Source organism: Microcaecilia unicolor, chromosome 2 (assembly GCF_901765095.1).
Source record: "Microcaecilia unicolor chromosome 2, aMicUni1.1, whole genome shotgun sequence".
Classification (NCBI taxonomy): Eukaryota; Metazoa; Chordata; class Amphibia; order Gymnophiona; family Siphonopidae; genus Microcaecilia; species Microcaecilia unicolor.
In genome coordinates, this window is record NC_044032.1 from 97,185,533 (window position 1) to 97,210,235 (window position 24,703).

The 24,703-nt window shown below is 42.2% G+C and overlaps 1 protein-coding gene across 5 annotated transcripts in view; it reads left to right on the forward strand.

Annotated features, from left to right (window-relative positions):
* Positions 1-24,703, forward strand: part of MAP3K1 (mitogen-activated protein kinase kinase kinase 1) — a 274,135-nt gene that overhangs the window by 115,980 nt on the left and 133,452 nt on the right. Inside the window, exons 1-2 of one of the 5 annotated variants that reach the window (XM_030193150.1) lie at positions 6,873-6,946; positions 9,676-9,769. The exons of 1 other annotated variant lie outside the window; for it this stretch is intronic. The gene's annotated coding sequence lies outside the window, so the exon portion shown is untranslated. Of the gene's footprint in view, positions 1-6,872; positions 6,947-7,233; positions 7,302-9,675; positions 9,770-24,703 lie in introns of those variants that run through there. 3 more of the 5 variants (XM_030193148.1, XM_030193149.1, XM_030193152.1) reach the window with 3 other exon arrangements.

Here is a 24,703-nt window from a genome sequence, read left to right on the forward strand (position 1 = left end):
ATTTGTGGAAAGAGAAGCTAGAGAAAGGGCTTGCTGGGGAAGACAGGAGTTAAAGGGACATGAGGGGTGGGATTATGAGCTAAGAGTATTGAAGGCAGGGGATGTGATCTGGAGGAGTTGGGGTGGGGGAGAGATGATGAGAAGATTTGAAGATGACAGGAAAAAAGTCATCCATACACAACAGAGAGGCAGCAGAAAAATATGACAATGTACTAGTAAATAGGTCACTTGAATTTTAAAAGAGCATACTTACTAAAAGGTGCATGCTGGTGTATTTTCACATTATTAGAAAAAAAAAAAGACCCTGTGTCTTTTTAGTATAGTGAATCTTAGTTATACAGTCTTCTTTTCCGGAATATTGCATAAAAAGATATTACTGTGAAGACCAGTATCAGAACAGATAATCAAGTTTGAACATTTTTAGGGCCTCTACTCACAGATTTAAGAAGCTTTTATAAGAAAGTAGCTGTGACTAGGGCCAGGCAAAAATATATTCACAAAGGTTTGGCCCTCAGCATTTGGCTGTGCTAAGGTTGCTGCTTCTCTCTTTATTTATTTTTTTATTTTATTTAGCTCACTCTTTTTACAGTTGAAGCTCAAGGTAAATTACAATCAGGTATACTAGGTATTTTTCTTTCCCTGGAGGGCTTGCAATCTGAACCTGAGGCACTAGAAGGTTAAGTGACTTGCCCAAGATCAGCCTGTTGCTCTAAATTTTTAACCCTTTCACTCCTTTAAGGTTATGTGCATAGACCACAACAATATGTGCTTTTGTAGTAACTGGTGATTGTGAGAAGAGTACCATCTACATTTACAAAAAATGAGGGATCTTGGTAGTCCTGAGAACTTGCATCTTTAAACACTCGTTTAGCCTTATAAAGGTGGTGTCTGACTTAGTTGGCCTTCTTTTACCCAATTTTAATTCTGGTTCCCATGGAGCTCAGTAAATGGTAGACTGTATTCTTCAGTATAGAGAGGGATTCAGTAGTCTCTCTGTTCATCTAAATGCAACTCCCCTGAGTACTTTGCTGTGAATAAGTACAATGCAACACAGCTGATCTTCCAGTGATGGTAAAAAGTCTTCTGTGGTAATAATACAATATACACAGCCTACCTGTAGGTAAATCCTGTCTGTCTAGTTCAAGGAGAAATGAAAGTTGTCTCAGCTGGCCAGCCCTAATTTTCCCACCAGCATTAAGAAAACAAAAGTGCTTTGTAGCAAGAAAGAGTAGATTGTGATTACTGTCATATGAGAGGGGAACAGGGTAACTGCTGCTGCTTTTTGCAGAACAAGTATATATGGTTAAAGCTGCAAATGTGTTGGTTTTACGAAAAAAAAAAAGTCCAAAAACCGCTAACATTTTTTTAATCCATTTAAAAACCAAGCATGAGAGGAAATATTGCATTTAAATGTGTATACGCTTAGGAATTGTGGATTACATTCCCCCAGTGCTCAGAACCAGTAGATTACTACTGCTTTAAGGAGTATCTTGAACAGAGCCCTTCTAAGGTAGTCACTTGCCAAGTGACTTTGTTCTCACTCCTTCCTCAGCAATAACACTGCTGATCTTGAACAAGGATAGCTTTTTTTTGTGGATATGCTGCTACAGCTTTTTGATGAAGAAGCAGCTCTGCATAATCCGTTTTAGGCACTAAAGTGGGGAAACTGTGGGTCTTTTACTAAAGCTTAGCTCGAGTTATCTGCAGCAGGACCCATATGGGCTCTGCTGCAGATAACTCAACCTAAGCTTTAGTAAAAGACCCCCTCTGGCCCTCTACCTTTGGATATATAAACTTTGGTTTTACAGTCACTGTGCCCTTCCTAACGTTCAGTTGTTTCCCAACATAAGCTTTGTCCTTCTACATTCAAGATCTTTAATTTAATTTTCTTAATTTTCTTACATTTGTACCCCGCGCTTTCCCACTCATAGCAGGCTCAATGCGGCTTACATATTATATACAGGTACTTATTTGTACCTGGGGCAATGGAGGGTTAAGAGACTTGCCCAGAGTCACAAGGAGCTGCCTGTGCCTGCAGTGGGAATCGAACCCAGTTCCCCAGGACCAAAGTCCACCACTCTAACCACTAGGCCACTCCTCCACTTAATAATAGTACTTTCTATATTGCCCTACCCTATGTAGTATCAGAGCACTTTACAATAGGATGATTTCAAAAACAAAGTACACTGAGAGGGGGAAGAAAAGAGGACTGCGGTAAAGATTGAGGAGACAAATATCTCGCACATTGGGCCAAGTACCCAGCCACTCCACTGAAAGCTTAACAGAAGAAGTAAACATTTAATGCTTTGTTGTACATAGGGCTTGTCAAATCTTGGGTCACCATGGCACCTAGAAATTGCATGCAGGCACCCAGGATTTCATCCCCCCAGTTTTGGACGTTTTGTGTAGCGCTGCCTGAAAAGTACGTTGACTACTTTCCCACCATGATTCAGCTTTGTATGCAAGCTTGAGCCACATGGTGCAAGTTCTGCAAGTATCGTGGTTTCAAGTCTCACAGGACTTGAAACTGTGAGAACAACCCAAACTTCCTGTACTGTACGTTCAAGTTTACATACTGAGCTGAACAGCAGCAGGGGAATAGGAAGCATGCAGTTTCTTCTAAAAATGCAGCTCACAATGTGAGGGGCATAAGTCGCAGTATCAGACAGGGTGAGGGCTGAAGGGGTGAGAGAGAGGGGGTGAAGGCTGGAGGTGGGGAAGAGAGAGAGAGAGTGAAGACTGGAGGGGCATGGATATGAAAGAATGAGAGACTGAATGAAATGGGGGGGGGGGGGGATTTGTGTGAGCGAGAGAATGAGATTGTTGGGGACCCAGATTATGGTGTCACATGAAACCAAGAGGCAATTGCCTCTGCTTCATCTTCCTCGAGGGTGCTGTCACACAACTGACAGCATGCTTTGCTAAGGGAGACTACCGACTTCTGCCAGTGATTTGCAGAGACACTGTAAGGAACTAATTTACTAACATTTCTTTGCCCACAGATACAAAATAGGAAAAGACCCTTAGTAAGCCTGTTTTTAAAAGAGGTACTGTTGATCTGGGAAAGGATCTCCCCCCCCTCACTTCACTGGGAACAATGTTGGAAAAGTGGGGAAGGAGAAGCAAGGGGCGGTCTCAGCTACTGGTATCTGATTTTGGGTTGGCTCCTAGATTTTGTGAAAATTTGTTAAGTCCTGCTTTAATGTATAATGTGTGAACTGCTTTGGCTGCAACTCAGAAAGGTGGGGCATGTAAAATACCCAATAAAAATAAAGAACAAATGACTATTCCTGGTGAAGATATGGAATAACAGCATTCCAAAAAGGAGCCAAAATTCAAAGCCAATGGTGGAGCGTTGGAAGTTGTCAAATAAGCAGATTTACATGCAACAAAGATCTGGTTGATATATAGGGTGTAATTATATTGAACAAATACTCGTATGTGGTTGTTATGACCCTCAGAGTTCGTGTGTCAGAAACACCCATCCCCTCCCCATTGTTAACCATTTAATATCACTATGCTAAAACTTTAAGAGTAAGAGCAAGCACACAACCATCGTGACTCATAAGTCTAGATCTGAAATCAGCCTAATTTGCCCACTCGTGTTTGAAGAGGCAAAACTCTGCTGCCCGTCTCATCTTCTGCCAGGGTCGCTTTACTCATACTACCCCTCCCTCAAGTCGCTTCACTAGCTCCCTATCCGTTTTCGCATCCTGTTCAAACTTCTTCTACAAACCTATAAATGTACTCACTCTGCTGCTCCCCAGTATCTCTCCACACTCGTCCTTCCCTACACCCCCTTCCCTGCACTCCACTCCATGGATAAATCCTTCTTATCTGTTCCCTTCTCCACTACTGCCAACTCCAGACTTCGCGCCTTCTGTCTCACTGCACCCTACGCCTGGAATAAACTTCCTGAGCCCCTACGTCTTGCCCCATCCTTGGCCACCTTTAAATCTAGACTGAAAGCCCACCTCTTTAACATTGCTTTTGACTCGTAACCACTCGCCTCCACCTACCCTCCTCTCCTCCTTCCTGTACATATTAATTGATTTGATTACTTTATTTTTTGTCTATTAGATTGTAAGCTCTTTGAGCAGGGACTGTCTTTCTTCTATGTTTGTGCAGCGCTGCGTATGCCTTGTAGTGCTACAGAAATGCTAAATAGTAGTAGTAGTAATAGCCTGCCCCCCCCCCCCAACCTCAACATTTAGGGGCTGGCCTAAGTATTGCTCCGAACTCCTGAAGAGTGTGGTCTCAGAGCTGGCGCTCCGGAAGCCGCCCCGATCCTCTTGGCCCTGCGAAGTGGAGCGCCAGCCATCTTGGCAGAGCCGGCACTCTGGAAGTCGCCCCGATCCTCTCAGGCCGCAGGATTCCTCGTGGCCGGGCTCCTCCTCCTCAGACAGGCCAGCCAACTGGAGGCTTCCCTTGCCAGCTGGCTGCTGGAGCCCTCGCAACACCTCCTTCTCTGCATAATGGCAACGGTGACATCAGCCTGACTTCGGAGCCTAGCTCAGCAACTCCGAAGGACGCACGGACACAGGCAGCTACTTTAGAACGTTGGAGGTGAGAATTATTATATAGGATGCTACTGAAATGCATTAGAAGTTCTGGCACAGACCCATTTATGAAGTATGTATTCTTCCCAAATAAGCAAAGGCATTTTATTAATTTGGAAATATTGTGAGGAATAAATATTCATAAACAAGTCTCTGCCAGAGCTTCTAATGTATTTTGACATGTAAGGGTTGAATCTAATTCTCCCTGAATAATGATGTTGCATTACTTTGAACCACATGTAATGCCCCCTTACAGGATCCTCCTGGATCCGGGGCCTGACCTAGCTGGAGTTTCCCAGGGCAGCCTCCATCAGTTCTCTACTCACATGGCACTCAGTGTCTCCACCTGGGGATGAAAAGTGTTAGCAGGCGCAATTACCCTCTTCTCCCCTCAGAAAAAATCCAAAAGACTGCTCTGAACAGGGTTGGCTAATAAATTAAACAGGTTTTATTAAGCCATTTACATAGGTGCAAAAGATGGTGTATATAGAGGTCTAAGAAATAAGGATTTCTTAGCACATCAATTCAGTTCTCATAAGCACCAACAAATTTCAACAATCTTGGTACTTAACCCAGTACTTGTGCACTTGAACCCATAGCATTAGTCTATAATTCAAATCTTTGGAACCATTAATTTATAGTCTTTCACACTTTTCATACCCTTTCAGTTTTGCTAGCCAATGTAGTAGCTGTAAGTTCCTCCCAGCTTCTTAGCTAAGCCAGTGTGTTCGTGTGGCTGTATTACCTAGGTCCCGCCTTCCCTTTCTCTTGCAAGTCCACTCTCACTTCTCCACTGGAGACTTCTTAGGATGGGGTTGCTGTGCTGGACTTCCAGGCATCTCTGCTACAGCTTCCTCGAAGTTTTCCCTGGGCTCTGAGGACCACTGTCCTCCTGGGCTCCTAGTGCTAGCCACACCTAGGAAGCCTTCTCCCTTGATGGGACCCCAGTGCCGATTGCACAGTGGAGGCCTTGTCCCTCGCTGGTCCTCTCTTCAAAAGGAGCCTCTGAGTTTTCTCCCTGTTGGAGTTCAGACTTACCAGTCTAACAGGGCTCTAAAACAACCAGAACCAGGATTCCCTAGAGGGCTACCTCTGCTCTTCTCAGCCCTAGGCACTGATAGTGCCCCTGCAGGCCATTTTATTCTGAGCCGCCTCGAGCAATGCTCCCAGGGGACTGCTGCTCTTGTCTTCAAGAGAGCCTCTAAGGGTATTCTACCCACTGGGGGTCAGAACTACCAGCCCTTAACAGGACTCTGCAACCTGTAGTATCACTGTTGCACTTTTGTCAAATTTTGGTGAACTAGATAAAGAGTTTGGAGATCAAGCATGGAGGACTCTGCTACTGCTTTTATTTATTTTTTTTTGGGGGGGGGAGGGGGGCAAAGGACACCCATTATAGAGTGATGCACAGCTGCTCAAGGTTTTTACTTTTTCTTGGTATTTGTAATTCTTTGATTTCAGTTACAGGTCATATCTGCAGTTAACTACTGATGAAGGCTGACAAGCCAAAATATGGCCTGTGTTGAGTTTGTGAGGTTCTGTTGGACCATACTGAGTTTGTGAACCCATCTATAATGACTCTGTCCTCGTGGGACAGTATTTTTGCACGCACACATACAAGGGAATAGTTTTTCTGCAATTTGGACCATCTTAGTTAGTGCTTTATTCCTTCTGCTTTGGAGGTTTTGTTAGAGTGCTGTTGATTACCTGTTAGTCTATTTTAAAGCATAGAAACAATAAATTAAAACAAACCCAAAAGAATAAAGTGATACTTTTTTAATTGAATTATCTTAATTCATATAAGCAGTAACTTTGTCACCATTCGTGCACATAAGGTAGAGCTTTTATTTAGCTGGCTTAAACTATATTCAGAGCAGCTAAATTTCATGCTTTACTTATAACCTATGCTGGCTCCGAATCTACTCTTAACTACGCTTCCAACTCTATGTATAAAAAAATCATTTGCAGAACCGCCTGGGGCATTAACACTCACCCCTTTGGTGTCAAACATAGCACTATGCAACAAGTCCTACGAGTCCTTCCTCCAATAATTCTGTGCAGCGGTACCTGCACTCTACCCCGACTGATGCTTCAGAGGCTCACACTGACACTATCACATGAACGGACCAACGACATTAGAAGTAATCATCACCCGTTCTACTGGCGCATGTGGGTGTGGCGACCTCACGAGCAGCGTGTAGCTGCACGTGGATATCGCCATTCGCCACGCGCATGCGTCTGTAGATCAGGTGACCTGACGCAGATGGTCCGTGCATACTAGGTCAGTGTGAGCCTCAACCGGGGCAGAGAGTAAAGTGCGGTTGCGCTGAATTATTGGGGGAAAAAAAAGAAAGCGGTATTTGGACGTCTTGGAGAACTCTGTGTAGGTAGGTGGTTACCGAGAGGCTCGTGCACTCCCACAGGAACTACCTCCATCTCCGCAAAGCCCGTTCCCGTGCAGATCTCTATTTCCAACTTGTGTTTCAGATCGCCCGCGACAGAAGTGTCCAGTACACACACACACAGTCAAGTCAGCTTTCCTTCTCCGGTGTTCCGCCCTCCTCTGACGCAATTTTCTGTTTCCGGCAAGGCGGGCCCTCAGAGGGAGGGAAGTTGTGTCATAGGGGACGGGGCACCGGAGAGGGAAGGAAGACTACGGGATTGTTGGTGGGCAACCTCTGATATGAGTTTGACGGGCGGGGTTTGAGGAAGAGGTGCCGGATCGGCGACGGAGAGGAGAGGGTGAGCTATGCTTCTGTTATGTTTATGCTACACCGGAGAGAGCGACTGAGAGAGAGAGAAATGGCACACCACGGGGAGGGGAGATCCCCAAATGAGCGTGAGGAGGTGTGCACGGCGTAAGAGTGCGAGGGCAGCCGAATGCGTCTGGCTAGATATCTTTGTAAGGATTTTAAAATCAAAGTAAAGTGTAATAGCGGGCTATGCCGCAGAGCGAACTAGGGTTAGATTACCGTAGTAATCTGAATTTCAAATTGGAGCCGAGATCCATACAGCATAACTTTTTTGGTGGATTAAGTTTCAAACGGGTTAACATGGATATGTTAGTAATACATTAGGGATTGTGTTTTGTGCTACTATATTTTGTAATTATTTGCACAATGAGGCATTTTATCTCATATGGTATAACCTCTTTTGGTCCCTTTTCAAGAGAGGAGTGGAATAAAGTCCTGTATAAGCCTATGAATAGAATAAAGGTTGGCAGTGGTGCTACTTGGAACCTACTGACTGACCTGGAAGTGCCATGCATATAGTTGTCATGTTCATCCTCCCCTCCCTCCAATTTTATTTATTTGTTACATTTGTAGCTCACATTTTCCCACCTATTTGTAGGCTCAGTGTGGCTTACATAGTACTGGAGAGGTGTTTGCAAACTCTGGTGTAAACAAATACAAAGTGATATTGTGCTAAGATAAAGTTTGCAACTTTAAGCCAGTGAGATGCATAATATTTTGTGGCAGTTGCCTTTGAGCTATCTCCTGGTATAATTTTAAGTGTGTTTGACTTGCATGCAGACTCTTGTGCATAACAACGCTCAGAACTGGATGGTTTATTTTCATATAGTGAATAAGCGGGGATTGCAGCAAATTGTTAAAGGTGCCACTCATAGTAAAGGCCATATCTTGGATTTTGTGTTCTGCATAGAAAAATGGCTGGTTCCAAGAGTTTATACTGCCATACCTGACTTGCAGGGCAAGGTGGTGTTTAGACTAATAAAATTGAATAGAAACTACAATAAAAGTATAGGAAAGAAAAATATCAACTAAAAAAAGTCATATCACATGTTCATTAACAGTATTGAAGGCCCGAAACTGCACGCCCACCACCTGAAATCGTAAGCCTGCCTGAATAGTTAAGTTTTTAATAAGAGCTCTGTATGAATAGAGGCATAGAGGTGCAATTTCGATATGACGTCTAAGTCCGACTTTAGACGTTTTGCAAAAAACGTCCAAAATCTGAATGAAAGAGAAATTCATTTTCCAAAAAGGAAAAACGCCTATCTTTTGTTTTTGAAAATACTGTTTCTAACACGGTTTTGTGCTTTGGAGAAAATCAAGCCATTGGGATATAGGAAAGGCCAGCATTTTTAGTAGCTTGGTCTCTCAGACATCCCAGGTGATAAATGGGGCACCCTAGTGGGCTTCAAAAACAAGCTCCCAGGTACACATCTCACCGTTGAGCCCCCCCAAAACCCAGTGCCCACAGCTGCACACAATAGCCCTTATGAGTGAAGGGGGCACCTATATGTGGCTACAGTGGGCTTCTGGTGAGTTTTGGAGGGCTCACAGTTTCCACCACAAATGTGACAGGTAGAGGGAGAAAGGGACCAGAGTTCCCCACTCCATGGTGCACTGCACTGACCACTACACTACTTCAGGGACCTGCATGCTGCTGTAATAGACCTGGCTATCACATCTGAGTCTGTCATAGAGGTTGCTAAATCATATTTGTATTCACATGTGTGGAGGGTGAGAAGGGGTCAGTGACCACTTGGGGGGTCACCCCTGATTCCCTCCAGTGGTCATTTAGGGCACTCTTTTGTGCCTTATTCATTATAAAAACAGGTCTAGCTCAAAACATCATAGTTTTAGTCCTGCATGGTTTTGTTTTGTTCCATTATGGATGAAAAGTGCCCAAGTGTTAGGAACGTCCAGATCCTTCCTTAAACATGCCCCTTGTGATTTGAATGCACTTCTGACAGACTTCATAGAAAAACGTCTAAAAATTGTTTTTGAAAATACCAATTTGGACGTTTTTGTGAGAAAAACATCCAAATGCTGATTTATGCCACTTTTTGGACGTTTTTCTCTTTTGAAAATGAGATCCATTGAGGCATATTTTCAAAGCACTTAGCCTTCCAAAGTTCCATAGGTTTCTGTGGAACTTTGGAAGGCTAAGTGCTTTGAAAATATGCCTCATAGTATTCTAGAGAGCTGATGCTGCAAAATTAAATGCAGTATGTCTAGTGCTCTCCAAGTGGGCCATGCACAGACCAGCCAGGACCATTTGGTGGTCATTTAATGATCATAAAATTGGGTTCTTGGTAAATATGCCTTTATCTTGGACAGACAATTGTCTTCTTCACTTCCATTTACAGATTTCCACTAGAACTTTTCAAAATGCTGTAGATATGATAAAATAGAAGCGAGAACCAACTGATTTGAAGACCTTGCTAGTAGATGTCCTTATTGGTAAGTGATGATATTGTTGTAATGGTTGAGGATGCCCCAGTTTCCACAATATGGAGGAATTAGCTCCAGTGATGATTAGTTGTGTCATGTGCTCTAATACAGCATCTTGGTTTAATGAAGATCTAGAGAAGGAAAAATGTATGCGTAGATGTACAGGAAGGTATTCTAGAGATACCAGAACACTTAGAGCACTATAAAGCAGCTCAACAGTTTATCAACACCTGACATATAGACCTAACAAGCCTTTTAGGAAAAAACAATTCTTATAGCAGTGAATTGCCCCAGAGAATTGTTCCGTACTGTGCAAATGCTAGCTGCCCCCAAGGGAAATTTTCATGCTCGCTACTGAGGATTTTAAAACATGCTTTCGGTACTAGGTACGAAAGCTTGGGACATCTGTTAGTCTGAAGCTAATCTTAGGGAATGATGAGAGAGAACCAAGAGGATATTGAGCTTCATTTTCAAGTACTGATTCTAGACAATTATTATCTGATATAATATTTGGTTCTGCTGGTAAAATTAACCATTGCTCTATTTGGATAATAAAAATCTCTGAAATTGACAGTATTAGATTTGCTTAGTATCATTGATATGTCCCTTCAGAGAGAAGAGATGCCTGGGAGTTTAAAGCAATCTAGCATTCACTCTGTATTAAAGGTAAAGGAACATCCAGCTGATCCATCATGTTACAGATCGATATCTGGCTTGCCATTTTTGGCAAAACTGATAGAGCAGGTTGTGCATTCTGAGCTGGCAGATTTCATTGATGCAGATTTGTTGTTGCGTGTTCACCAGTCTGTTTTTGATTGGGATATAGTGCCGAGGTCTTTTCATTTCCTTATTTGACCAATGGTTATTAATCTGAAATTGTTATAGTAAGATTATTGATTATTTCAGTGGCCTTTGATTACAGTGTTCATAGCATTGTGCTAAAACACTGGAATGGAATGTTTGGGCCTTACCTATCAGGATGCAACCCATGCAAACACCCTGTCTATTGAATAGGAAGTAACAGATCTTCAGTAGCAAGTACAGATCAGACTAGTTTGTCAGTTATGGGTCCCCAATTGTGGAAACAGCTTATTACATATCTTCGTCAGTGTACAGATTTGGATTTTAGGAAAGGCAAGGGGATCAGTCCAAAGATATCCTAGGTAAACTATCAGCCATGCCCCCCCCCCCCCCCCATGTCTTCCGCATCTCCCCTTCCTTCCCTCTTACATCTAGTTCAACAATGTTTTTGAAACTATATGAATCAGAAGGCCTAAATGTATGTTTTTCTTTTAATATATGAAATTATAGAAAGATATAACATCTTTTTAGAAATAGGCCCAGAAATAGAATTTAAAAAAGTTAGAGGAAAAATTATTTAAGAAAAAAAATTCCAAAATTAGGCACTTAGTCCACAACTACAGAGATCCAAGACGTGTGGACTAATTGTTTTCTTACAAATCCATGGAAGCTGGAAACATTCTAATGTCATTAAAGAAGGTAAGGTCCCTGTTTACTAAGCTGTGCTATAAGTGTGCTAGCGCTTTTAGTGCACTTTAGTAAACAGAGCCCTAAGGGTGTTCTGGTTTTATTATCAACCTATGAGTCAAATTTGGATAGGTCTCTCAAAGATCCCTGCATATTTAAGAAACTTTATAGTTGCAACTGTTCAAAGAAATGATATGCTTAAAACAGCACATTTACAGGGAAACACAGCTGGTACCGAACTCCCAAAGAAGTTACTTCCAAACACATTTCCAAAAATGTTTTTGTCCTTTCCTGCATCCATCTTGAGATGTCTAGAAATATCTTAGTATCAAGAAAGCAGAGCTGTGAGGCTGTAAATTATAAATCTCAGCAAAGCCTCTTTATCCTGCAAGAATGCAAATGAAACTAAAAGCATAGATCGTCTTAATTTCATTCACTGTCTGTTCCAAAAACGTTGAAATGTCCAAGCTGTCTGAGGATACATCCTACAAAGGTTGATCTTTACCTTCTGAACTTTTAGTTTTAGCAATTGGTATATAATATGGTCTTTGTAAAGGGGGCAGCCCATTTTTCTAGATGCTTTGGGGGGGGTCTTTTACTAAGCCATGGTAGCATTTTTAGCTTGCGGTAGAAATCAGCTGGCGGTAAACGCCAAGATGCCCATTATATTCCTATGGGTATCTTGACATTTACTGTGAGCTGATTTCTACCGTGAGCTTAAAAAACTACTGTGGCTTAGTAAAAGACCTCCTAGGTGAAATGAGCTTGGAATAAGAAAAATTAAGAATTCTTAAATTTTTTGCAGAATTGTTTTCTAGATTTTTTTTTTTTAATGTAACACTAGTCTATCACCTGCAATCTGGGATTGATTTTCTCTCAAGTTAGGTCACTATGAGGCATATTTTCAAAGCACTTAGCCTCCCAAAGTTCCATAGAAACCTATGGAACTTAGCCTCCCAAAGTGCTTTGAAAATAAGCCTGTATGGATTCCTACTGCATATTTTTAGCTGAAACAATTTCAGCTTGTTTTTTTGTCTCTTACTTGCACTGCATTATTTAAAGATAGCGAGATGAAATATAAACTTTGTGCAGGGCTAAATCATTTATCATGGCAATCTGTTTTAAGTCTTTGAACTGTTTTGTAGTGTGAAGCTATGTTATGTTATAAACTGCTCAGGATTTATGGATGGACGGTATAAAAATGCTAATAAATGAAAATGAAATGGTGGGATCCTGCACTGGCCATCGTGGTTTAAAGCTGGACAGTGCACGCTTACAATTAAGAAACATCTGAGGATCAAACACAGCCTAAAAGAACTGAAAAATAATAATTAGCACTGTATGGTTCACGACAAGTTACTTTTAGGTACCATAGGCGTTTCCCAGAGGGTTTAAAATCTAAGGGGGAGGGGGTCTTTTACTAAAGATTAGCATATGTTATCTGCAGCAGGGCCCATAGGAATAAAATGGATCCTGTGGCAGGTAACATGAGCTAAGCTTTAGTAAGACCCCCCCTCCCCACCACCACCACGTTTTGTACCTGAGACAGCACAGGGTAATGTTGGGCAAGCTGTAACAGAGATGACTTGTTAGAGTGAGTAGTCTTCCCTCTGTGAGAGCATATTTGATCAGAATGGTCTATTATTTTTAGTAGTAGTTGGGTAATCCTTGATTGGAGAAATTGTATATTTTATAAGTACTTTTTATGTAGTATTTTTGCTGATATAATTTGATTTGTTGTAAACTGCTCTGGATCCTTGAAGTCCTTAGTGAAGAACAATATAAGGGAAAAATTAAAATAAAAACAAACACAGAAATAGAAGCTACCTTAGGGGTTCTTTTACTAAGCTGCGTTAAGCACTATCTTGCACCTGATGCAGCAAAATATGGACTATTGCAGGATGCGTTATAGCGTCACATGTTTAATGCAGCAAAATATGGAGTACTGTGGGATGTGTTACAGCACCACGTTAGTTTTTAAGTGCGTGCATATGAAATAATTTTTTTAAGGGGGTGTGTCAGGTGGAGGGTAGGCATTCCTTTCTAACCAGGGAGTGCATTATATTACTGTGCTCTAACTGGTTAGCACACAGATAACGCAGGAGCCCTTACTGCCTACAAAATAGATATCAGTAAGTGCTCTTAAATATGGTCGCACAGTAGCACCAAATTATTGGAGGTAGAAAAAGCTTACTTGTGGGAAACTTGGATAAATCTCCAAATGTATATCCCATATAGTAGAATTTTTGCAAACAAATCATCATTTGAACTTCCCAAAATCTGTCTTACAAAAAAAATGTATGAATGTTCTCATATATTCTCAGATTAGACTTTCACATGCGTTAGCGTGCACAAGAAAACGTTTGAAATGTGTGACGATTAAATGCCTGAGGATGTAGTTTAAGGCCTTTGGGTCTGTGACAGTCCAATCTGAGAACATATGAACACATTCATAAATTTCTTTGTAAGACAGTTTTGGGGAAGTTCAAATGATGATTTGTTTGCAACAGTTCTATATGGGATATACATTTGGAGAACATTAGCACTGCCATTAATGAAATAAGTAGAAAATTGGGGTTTTTATAGCCATAGTAAAAATAGGCCTTGGTGTGCTAAGGCCTATTTTCATCGCAGCTTAGTAAAAGGACCCTTTAAGGAGGAGAGTATGATCTAAGCTGTGGTAAAAAGTGGCCTAATTGCACTCTTGTGCAGGCTTTTCTTGTTTGCTGAGGCAGTTTTTATTTCAGCTGTAAAAATGGCATAAAAGAAAATGAGTGCATATGCACTTACTGGCACCCAGTTTGTAGACAGTAAGGGCTCACATGCTATTCTTATACTAACCAGTTAGCACGTGGTAATGTAGCTGTGTTGATTAGCACAGGAACACCCACTCTTCATCTCCACCAGAGAAGCCCCCCCCCCCCCAAATATTTTTAAGCATGTAGCTTGTGGACATTTGGCACTTACCGCAAGACGCCTGGGTACACCCTGTGGTATGCCATATTAAGCTGCATTAGATGCACATTAGCGCCTAACACAGCTTAGTAAAAAGATCCCCTAAGAGAAATGGGTACTTTAGTTGTACAGCCTTTCAATTACCCACATTGTTGGGTGCTTGAATCTGCAAGTAAAACTGTCATCTCAAAGGAGCTACCAATCAAATCGGAATTTTATTTGTTCCTGATTAGGCTTAGGACAGTGATCCCTAAACTGGTCCAAGACCCCACATGTCACAGAAACAGTGTTGCTTCCCAATGCCCCGTAGTGGCGGTCAGCATGTGGCCTCTAGGAGTTAGGTGTTCACAGGGCCTTGCTTCCTGTTTGGTTGGTACTGAGGTCCATGAGCTCTCAGTGAAACAAAGGGCTGTGTACTGACTGCTTGCTTCATGTTTTGGATAAATGGTAGGAAAAAGTGGTTGTGTTCATGTGAATTTAAGTGTTTAAAATGGGTCATGTTGGATGAAAGCTTTAGAAGCATTGACTAAGGATCTTATACCATGTCTTTAGCACAGAGCTTCTAGGAATCTTCAGTGTCTTTAGAGTTGCTACTGCCAAAAAATGTGAAGAATTGTTTGTGCATTTTTCCTCCTTAGATCTTGCTTGTGTGGGTATTAACCACAAGATCTTATAGTTGTTATCTTTTTCCCAGAACAGCTTTGGTTTCTAGAGCTAATGAAACTTAGGTTCCATTCTATATCCCAGTCCTCAATACTTGGAACTGCCCGAAAACTGACAGGAAAACTCCAAATTCTATTTTGATAGTTGTAACACAAGGGCCAGACAGACTTGGACTAACAAAGCCTACTGTATTTCCTGGAGATCTGCCCTATGCAACTCCATCCCAATCTACAGTCATTCAGGCTTTTATTGTTTTGGTTCTGCACACAGATCTGAACAAGAGGACTCTAAGAAATTGTGTGACTGTTACTGTCAAATTGCTATTAGAAGAATCCTCTGGTTTCTTATCCCAATATTAGATAGATATTTTTATTGTGTTGGTATTGCTGTCTTCTTGGAGGTCTAATACTGGATTGAATGAAGCCTCTATTTGAGTATCGGTGTTCAGTCTGTGTTTTATTTTCAAATCAGCAAGAGAGCCTTTTTTGTTAATTTGCTTGGCCAGGAGGGTTAATGAGTTGCAAACTTTTTCTGTTTTTTTTTTTCTTCCCCCCACCCTGTAATTATTCTCAAACATGGTTGTGCCAAGACCAGTTCTAAGTTTCAATCTGAAGATTAATTCTTTGTTGTTCATTAACCAAGACATTGTTTTGCTTACTTTTTTATGGCTTAGTCCTAGGAATTCTAAAGAGGCGAATTTGTTCTTTCTCTATATTATGAGCGCATCAAAATATTTGAATAAAACAAAATACTACAGAACAGACACTCATTTTCAGATGATTTCATTTCTTCCCTCATCAGGTCTTACAAGAAGGGTCTGTAAGATGCTTCCAGGAATCCTCAATGTGCCCCACTAGAGCAATTAAGCCTAATTTTTAGGTCAGACATTTGCTGCTGTGGAGGAGATGTGCAGAGCAGCTATGTGGGGTTCCTTTCATTCATAACTTCAAAAATGATAGAGGCTGGTGATACCTTATAGACAACGGATTTATTGAGGCACAAACTTTTCAGGGCAAGCTTGCTTTATTAGATGTCTCTTGTCCTCGAAAGCTCATGCCTCAATAAATCAGTCTGTAACAGGCCACCTGACCCTTAGACCACAGTAGAAGAAAGGATGAAACATGACTACTTTTGGAAGTATGCAAAATAGGCATCAGCAGATGTAACATTCAGCAGAAGTTTTCAAGGCTGCCTGCTATAAATTTTACCCTGCAATACAGTGTCTCACTGGATCTAGCTACCGGGGACAGTAATAAAATGGCAATTTTCCTTGTTAGTCTGTTCCCAGTATAATGTACCTTTTTAATATATTCTGTACAGTACCTCTTCTGTACAGTGGAGTTTAATCACTCAATGGAACAACATGTTATAGAGTTGGCTGCTTGAAGCGTTCAGACTACAACAGGAAGGACTGTTAGGCTGGGGTGTGCCTGACAGATTCCAGTCCTGTAAAATATGCCATTGCTTTGCTTGTTCTCCAAGTAGGACCTGATACTTGTGAGGGTTAAAAAACTTCAAACTGCCCAAAATACAGCAGCCAGACTCATATTTGGAAAAACGAAATACGAAAGTGCCAAATCCCTAAGAGAAAAACTACACTGGTTCCCACTAAAAGAACGAATTGCATTCAAAGTTTGCACCCTGATCCACAAAATTGTTCATGGTGAAGCCCCGATTTATATGTCAGACCTTATTGACCTACCAACTAGGAACACAAACAGATCAGCACGTACATTCCTGAATTTCCATTACCCCAGCTGCAAAGGACTTAAATATAAATCCACATATGCATCCAGCTTTTCCTACATAGGCACGCAACTATGGAACGCACTACTGAAGGCCATAAAAACAATGCACGACCTAACAATCTTCCGAAAATTACTGAAAACTGACCTATTCAAGAAGGATTACCACAACGCTCCATCCTAATCACAGACTTTTCATGAGCTAGACAAAACCGTACCCCTACACCTGACTGATAACCTAATGACTACTAATGAAAATCACGCAATACGCACTACCACTTTATTTCTCATGTCAGAAAAGAACTTTCTATAGCTGTCTATCTAACTCACGTTATAATTTACTCTTATCAATCAGGAACCTCTATGCAATACCATATTGTACAATACTTTACCATGTATGCACCTTAATGTAATATCATCTGTAATTCTCTACCCGGAAATGGCGATCGCCATTACGGTATAAGGTAAGCCACATTGAGCCTGCAAATTGGTGAGAAAATGTGAGATACAAATGCTACAAATAAATAAATTACAGGTTATGGTAAGCAAACTTCCATTTACAGCGTCACTTTTTGATTGTCTTGGAGCTAGCTTACTTTTTGTCTTTGTCGTGTGTGTGTGTGTGTGTGTAATAATATATAAATGGCCTTTCTGCCTCTGCTCATCTAAGGAAATTATAAAGAGAGAACCTTGTATTTAAAATGTCCTTTTAGTAGTTCCAACAAGATCTTAACTACAAATGATGGTGGCATAAAGGTAAGACTATACAAGTCAGTGTTTAGGCGAAGATGCCTGCATCAGGAGTCATACAGTTCAACAGCAATGTCAACACAAGTTTTGCAGTGAGATTCTATTAGTTGTAATTCAAATCACAACAAACATTGAGGAGCGCTTCAGCGTGTGTTATTTTCAGCTCTTCACATTGTTTGTTGTGATTTTGAATTACAGCTAATAGAATCTCACTTCTAAACTTGTGGCCATGTCGAGTCTTACTTTATGTCACCATCATCATTTGTAGTTCAAATGCTATATTTGTGTATCATCTCTTGTTGGAACTATTAAAGGACATTTTAAATACAAGGTTCTGTCTTGTTGCATTTTCCTTTCTTTCCCTCACTGCTTTGTTTTTTTCTGGAGCATCTGTGATGGTCCTCTCCTCCTGTGTTTTTATGTTCTACTTGTCTAACCCAGAAATTCACTTTTAGCAGGATTGCTGGGTAGGTTTGATTTAAATCACTTGTAAAATTGCAGGAACCTCTCACTGACTCTGTTCAACTAATGATGATACCCTTGGCCAAACTACTATCAGAACAAAACCTCAACCTATACATATACGCAGATGACGTAACGATCTACATCCCATTTAATCAAGATCTAAAGGAAATTTCCAGTGACATCAACCAAAGTCTCCATATCATGCATTCATGGGCGGATGCATTTCGGCTGAAACTTAATGCAGAAAAAACCCAATGCCTAATACTCACCTCTCAACATAACAAGAACAAATTCACCGCCATTAACATACCAAATCTGAACCTTCCAATTTCGGACATCCTAAAAATTCTTGGAGTTACCATCGATCGACATCTAACACTCGAAATCCACGCAAAAAACACAACCAAGAAGATGTTCCACTCAATGTGGAAATTAAAAAGAGTAAGACCCTTCTTCCCAAGGAATGTTTTCTGTAACTTGGTACAATCAATGGTGCTTAGTTACCTAGACTACTGCAACGCACTCTACGCCGGCTGCAAAGAGCAAATAATCAAGAAACTTCAGACAGCCCAGAACACTGCAGCTAGACTCATATTCGTTAAACAAAGTATGAAAGTGCTAAACCCCTACAAGAAAAACTACACTGGCTCCCACTCAAAGAACGTATCACGTTCAAAATTTGCACCCTAATTCATAAAATCATTCACGGAGATGCACCAGCCTACATGTCAGACCTGATAGGCTTACCTCCCAAGAATACCAAAAGATTATCTGCACATTCCTTAACCTACACTTCCCTAACTGCAAAGGTCTAAAATACAAACTAATGCACGCGTCAAACTTTACCTACTTGAGCACACAGCTATGGAACGCTTTGCCGCGCAACCTAAAAACGATTTACGAACTAACTAACTTCCGCAAACTACTGAAGACCCATCTCTTTAACAAGACATACCACAAAGATCAACCAATGTGAATATACACAACTCTTCCACATATATTCAGAAATGTCTTACATCATTTGCTTGTTATATTACTATCATGCTTGATCATTATCATGTAGCCCATGATCCTTCTGTAACACTAAATGTTCATTTTCTATGATACTTCCACTATTCGTGATGTATTGTAAGTCACATTGAGCCTGCAAAGAGGTGGGAAAATGTGGGATACAAATGCAATAAATAAATAATAAATTATTGTTCTGTAACACTATTAACATTTGCTATGTGTAATTATTTTGTTTTGTTTTTTAATGATGATATATTCCTTGTCCTTGGTTTTGGACCTCAATAAAGATATTTTTTAAAAATCGCTAGTAAGAAAATTCAGTAAAGATTAATTTTAACTGCATTAAAATGATACTATATAAAGTAGCATGTGCCTGCCCACTCACTTATCCTGTGGAGATGGGCAGTCCTTAAGAAAAAAAAATAGTATAGCATAAATTCTAACCTGAACATCCTGCACGTTCAGACCTGCTCCCTTAAGGTATCTTTAGAACAGGAAAGATATCATTATGCTGTTTCATTCAAGCTACTAGGCCTTGCATTTTATGCTTACCTGTGTTTACCCGTTGATACATATTCCCAAATTGGGTCTCTCATATGATCTGTTTTGATAGGTTTTCCAGTTTATTTAGTAGATCTGAAAAATCAGTGGAGGAAGGTACATTCAGAACTAGGAACTTATTCAGGGTTATGTTATCACTTTATGCATCACTTTTTGGATACGCTCCCCTGTTCCTTGCATGTATTTATTAAGCTTTTAAGAGATTGGCGACCAAAAGAAAAACGTTGCCAGTTTACATCTAGGAGATATCGAGAAATGAATAGTGGCCAAAAACAAAAGAGAAATTATAATTGGAAATGGCTTTGGAATAACAGGGCTTAAAACCGTTGATTCAGACTTCCATATACACCACATCCCATCCACAGAGCCCAAAGAGACATACATAAAGAGAGGCATTTTCGATATGACGTCTAAGTCCGATTTTGGACGTTTTGCACAAAACATCCAAAATCCGAATAGGAAAGAAGGTCATTTTCAAAAAAGAAAAAACATTGCTTTTTTTTAACAAAAATATTATTTTGAACATGGTTTTGTGGTTTGGACTTTTTTGTGTTTTGGTCCATTAAAAAAAAAAAAAAATTAAATAGGTGTACAACGTAGAGATTCATGCCGTTGGGATGTAGGAGGAGCCAGCATTTTTAGTAGACTGATCCCCCAGACATCCCAGGAGAGCAATGGGGGACACTAGAGAACACTTCTTTGCACTTCATAAAAATGCTCCCAGGTTCACTTCTCACCTTTGCTCCCTTATCTTGTCACCTGAGCCCTCCACTACTACTACTACTATTTAGCATTTCTATAGCGCTACAAGGCATACGCAGCGCTGCACAAACATAGAAGAAAGACAGTCCCTGCTCAAAGAGCTTACAATCTAATAGACAAAAAATAAATAAAATAAGCAAATCAAATTAATTAATGTGAACGGGAAGGAAGAGAGGAGGGTAGGTGGAGGCGAGTGGTTACAAGTGGTTACGAGTCAAAAGCAATGTTAAAGAGGTGGGCTTTCAGTCTAGATTTAAAGGTGGCCAAGGATGGGGCAAGACGTAGGGGCTCAGGAAGTTTATTCCAGGCGTAGGGTGCAGCGAGACAGAAGGCGCGAAGTCTGGAGTTGGCAGTAGTGGAGAAGGGAACAGATAAGAAGGATTTATCCATGGAGCGGAGTGCACGGGAAGGGGTGTAGGGAAGGACAAGTGTGGAGAGATACTGGGGAGCAGCAGAGTGAATACATTTATAGGTTAGTAGAAGAAGTTTGAACAGGATGCGAAAACGTATAGGGAGCCAGTGAAGGGTCTTGAGGAGAGGGGTAGTATGAGTAAAGCGACCCTGGCGGAAGATGAGACGGGCAGCAGAGTTTTGAACCGACTGGAGAGGGGAGAGGTGACTAAGTGGGAGGCCAGCAAGAAGCAGATTGCAGTAGTCTAAACGAGAGGTGACAAGGGTGTGGATGAGGGTTTTGGTAGAGTGCTCGGAAAGAAAGGGGTGGATTTTACGGATGTTGTAAAGAAAGAAACGACAGGTCTTGGCGGTCTGCTGGATATGAGCAGAGAAGGAGAGAGAAGAGTCAAAGATGACCCCAAGGTTTCGAGCTTGGGGTCGAAACCTCCACTACAGTAGCCCTTATGGGTGAAGGGTGCACCTATATGTAGGTAGAGTAGGGTTTTGGTGACCTTGGGAGGGGTCACAGTTTTCACCACAAGTGTGACAGAGGGAGATAGGGACCTGGGTCCCCCATTGTGTACTGCACCGAGCACTACACTACTCTAGGGACCTGCATGCTGCTCTAATAGAGGACTAGGGGGACATGCAATGAAGCTACAAAGTAATAAATTTAAAACGAATCAGAGAAAATATTTCTTCACTCAACGTGTAATTAAAGTCTGGAATTTATGGCCAGAGAATGTGGTAAAAGCAGTTAGCTTAGCAGGGTTTAAAAAAGGTTTGGATAGCTTTCTAAAAGAAAAGTCCATAAGCCATTATTAAAATGGACTTTGGAAAACCCACTGCTTATTTCTGGGATAAGCAGCATAAAATGTATTGTACTGTTTTGGGATCTTGCCAGGTACTTGTGACCTGGATTGGCAACTGTTGGAAACAGGATACTGGGCTTGATGGACCTTTGGTCTTTTCCAGTATGGCAATACTTATGTACTTACAACTTTTTTGTTTGTTCCATTATGGCTGTAAAATGTCCAATTGTTAGGCACGCCCTAATCCTGCTTTCGAAACGCCTCCGACGCACTCCCTTGTGATATGAACGCACTTTTCATGAACTTCATAGAAAAAGTCTAAAAATAGGCTTCAAAAATACTGATTTGGGGTTTTTTTTGTGAGAAAATGAGCCCAACAGAATATTAAACACTACAGTTTTCTTAAACGTTTTTCCAAATGAATATACCTGTTCTGAAAGAGTGCCTACCAAACATTCACATTAAAATTTTAAGGAAAAAAAATGGGCTCCTACATCCAAACTCTTCAGCTGGATGAATGCCTTCCTGTGTAATAATGTAACCTTCACTTTCATCTAGAAAAATATGTTTTCTGACTGCAATGGAAATTTTCACTTTAAAAAAAAAAATATTTTTTAATCTAGACTCCTCAGTGAGGTTTAATGAGGACAGGAGATAGCACAGTGTCAAAAACTTGAAGCTGTCTTCCCCTGCAGCTGCCACATTGGTGACATCAAAACAAACTGTCCACTGCCGCATGCTCTTTGGTTGCATTTATATTAAATCTCAGTTATAGAAATATGCCGGCTTGTGCAGCTTATGGATGTACACAGAGGAACCATGTGTCATTTCGAGGTTCTGGTTATAGGGACATCCTAGTACTGTGACAGGAGATGAAGGCTGGTGGGCTGCGACTGGGGAGGTGGCGAGCACCATTGGGGGGGGGGGGGATGGAGAGAAGGCAGAGGTTCAGAATTGTCAGTTATCTCCAGGGCCTTTATCCTTCCGGGTAGGGGAAGGACTGTGTCTCAGCTTCCGAGGCTCTCTTTGGTTTATTGCTGTGTAACCCTGGGGCAGCACATTGCCAAGCTGGGAACAAAAGCACCTACCTCCTCTCAAAACACGTCTTTTGTGGTAAAAGCTGCTATTATTTTTATGTAGAAACTAGTAAAAAAGGCCCGTTTCTGACACAAATGAAACGGGCGCTAGCAAGGTTTTCCTCGGAGAGTGTATGTGAGAGTGACTGTGTGAGAGACAGAGTGAAAGTGTGAGTGTGTGTGTATGAGAGAGAGAGAGAGTGAGTCTGGGTGTGAGTGTGTTTGAGAGAGAGTGTGTGTGTGAGAATGAGAGTGTGTGCAAGTGTGTATGTGAGACACAGTGTGAGAGAGAGTGTGTGTGTGTGTGCGAGAGAGAGAGTGTGTGTGACACAGATTCTCTGTGAGAGTGAGTGTATGAGACCAAGCGAGTGTGTGAGTGACTGTGTGGCACATAGAGAGTGAATGTGATACAGTGTGAGACAGAGTGTGTGAGAGTGAGAGTCAGAAAGACATTGTATATGAGAGAGAGAGTGTGAGCCCTGCCCTCCCAATCCATGCCCATCTGTCCCCTGCCCCCTCCATTCATCATTTTCCAGCAATTCCCCTCTCTCCCTGAGCCCTGCCCGCCCAATCCATGCCCATCCATGCTCCTCTGTCACCTGCCCCCTCCATTCATCCCTATCCAGCAATTCCCCTCTCTCCCTGAGCCCTGCCCTGCAATCCATATCCATCCATGCCCATTTGTCCCCTCCATTCATCCCTATCCAGCAATTCCCCTCTCTCCCTGAGCCCTGCCCTCCCAATCCATGCCCATCCATGCTCCTCTGTCACCTGCCCCCTCCATTCATCCCTATTCAGCAATTCCCCTCTCTCCCTGAGGCCTGCCCTGCAATCCATATCCATCCATGCCCATCTGTCCCCTCCATTCATCCCTATCCAGCAATTCCCCTCTCTCCTTGAGCCCTGCTCTCCCAATCCATGCCCATCCATGCTCCTCTGTCCCCTGCCCCCTCCATTCATCCCTATCCAGCAATTCCCCTCTCTCCCTGAGCCCTGCCCTCCCAATCCATGCCCATCCATGCTCCTCTGTCATCTGCCCCCTCCATTCATCCCTATTCAGCAATTCCCCTCTCCCTGAGCCCTGCCCTGCAATCCATATCCATCCATGCCCATCTGTCCCCTCCATTCATCCCTATCCAGCAATTCCCCTCTCTCCCTGAGCCCTGCCCTCCCAATCCATGCCCATCCATGCTCCTCTGTCCCCTGCCCCCTCCATTTATCCCTTTCCAGCAATTCCCCTCTCTCCCTGAGCCCTGCCCTCCCAATCCATGCCCATCCATGCTCCTCTGTCCCCTGCCCCCTCCATTCTTCCTTTTCCTGCAATTCCCCTCTCTTCCTTCCATGACCCCCCCTCGCATCCATGCTCCTCTCTCTCCCATGTCCCAGCCTGGCCCGCCCTCTTCTTCCCCCCCCCCCCCTCTTCGCATCCATGCTGTCGTTTTTCCCCTGCCCTCCTGCTCCCAGTGTTCAACTTTGCTGCCCACCCTCTTCTATCCCCCCAACATCCCTTTTCTTTTGTTTTTCTTTTTTTAATTTACCTCCGTGGTGGCGGTTCCGGCAGCGCAGCGTCAGGGAAGGAGGCGGCGTTCCCGACGTCTAGCCTTCCCTTCGCTGTGTTCCGCCTTCTTCTGACGTCATCATTGACGTCAGAAGAAGGCGGAACACAGCGAAGGGAAGGCTAGAGACGTCGGGAGCGCCGCCTCCTTCCCTGACGCTGCGCTGGCGGAACCGCCACCACGGAGGTAAATCTAATATACTAAAACGCACCGTGCGTGGGTGCGATCAGTTTGTTTGTTTTTTTTTCTGCCCTCGCGATCCGTTTTTTTTCCCGCCCTCGACGTCATGACGTTTGACGCGAGGGTGGGGCAGAGACGGCTGGGTGGCTTCACACCACGAATCCACGAACCCTTCAGAAAGTGTTTGAGTGACTTCAGAACGTTGTCTTCAGAACGTTCACGGTGCATTTTATTATATTAGATGTCTGTCTTGTCATCATAAGCAAAACTAAGCATATAGCACAGCACTGAAATCCACAACAGAGCATTGCAAATAACAAAGCAAGCTCTGGAGGGCTGACAAATACATTTTGAATATAACTCAACGCCCCCCCCCCCCCCCCCCTCGATCCCCTGCTTACAGAGAGAATGCAAAACCTAGGAAGTTTAATAAAAAATAGTATAATCCTCACAAGTTTGCTATTGTTTTCAATTTCAATTGCTGTTGTTTTGCTGTGACCAATATGGTGGCAAGTTCCGCCCACTG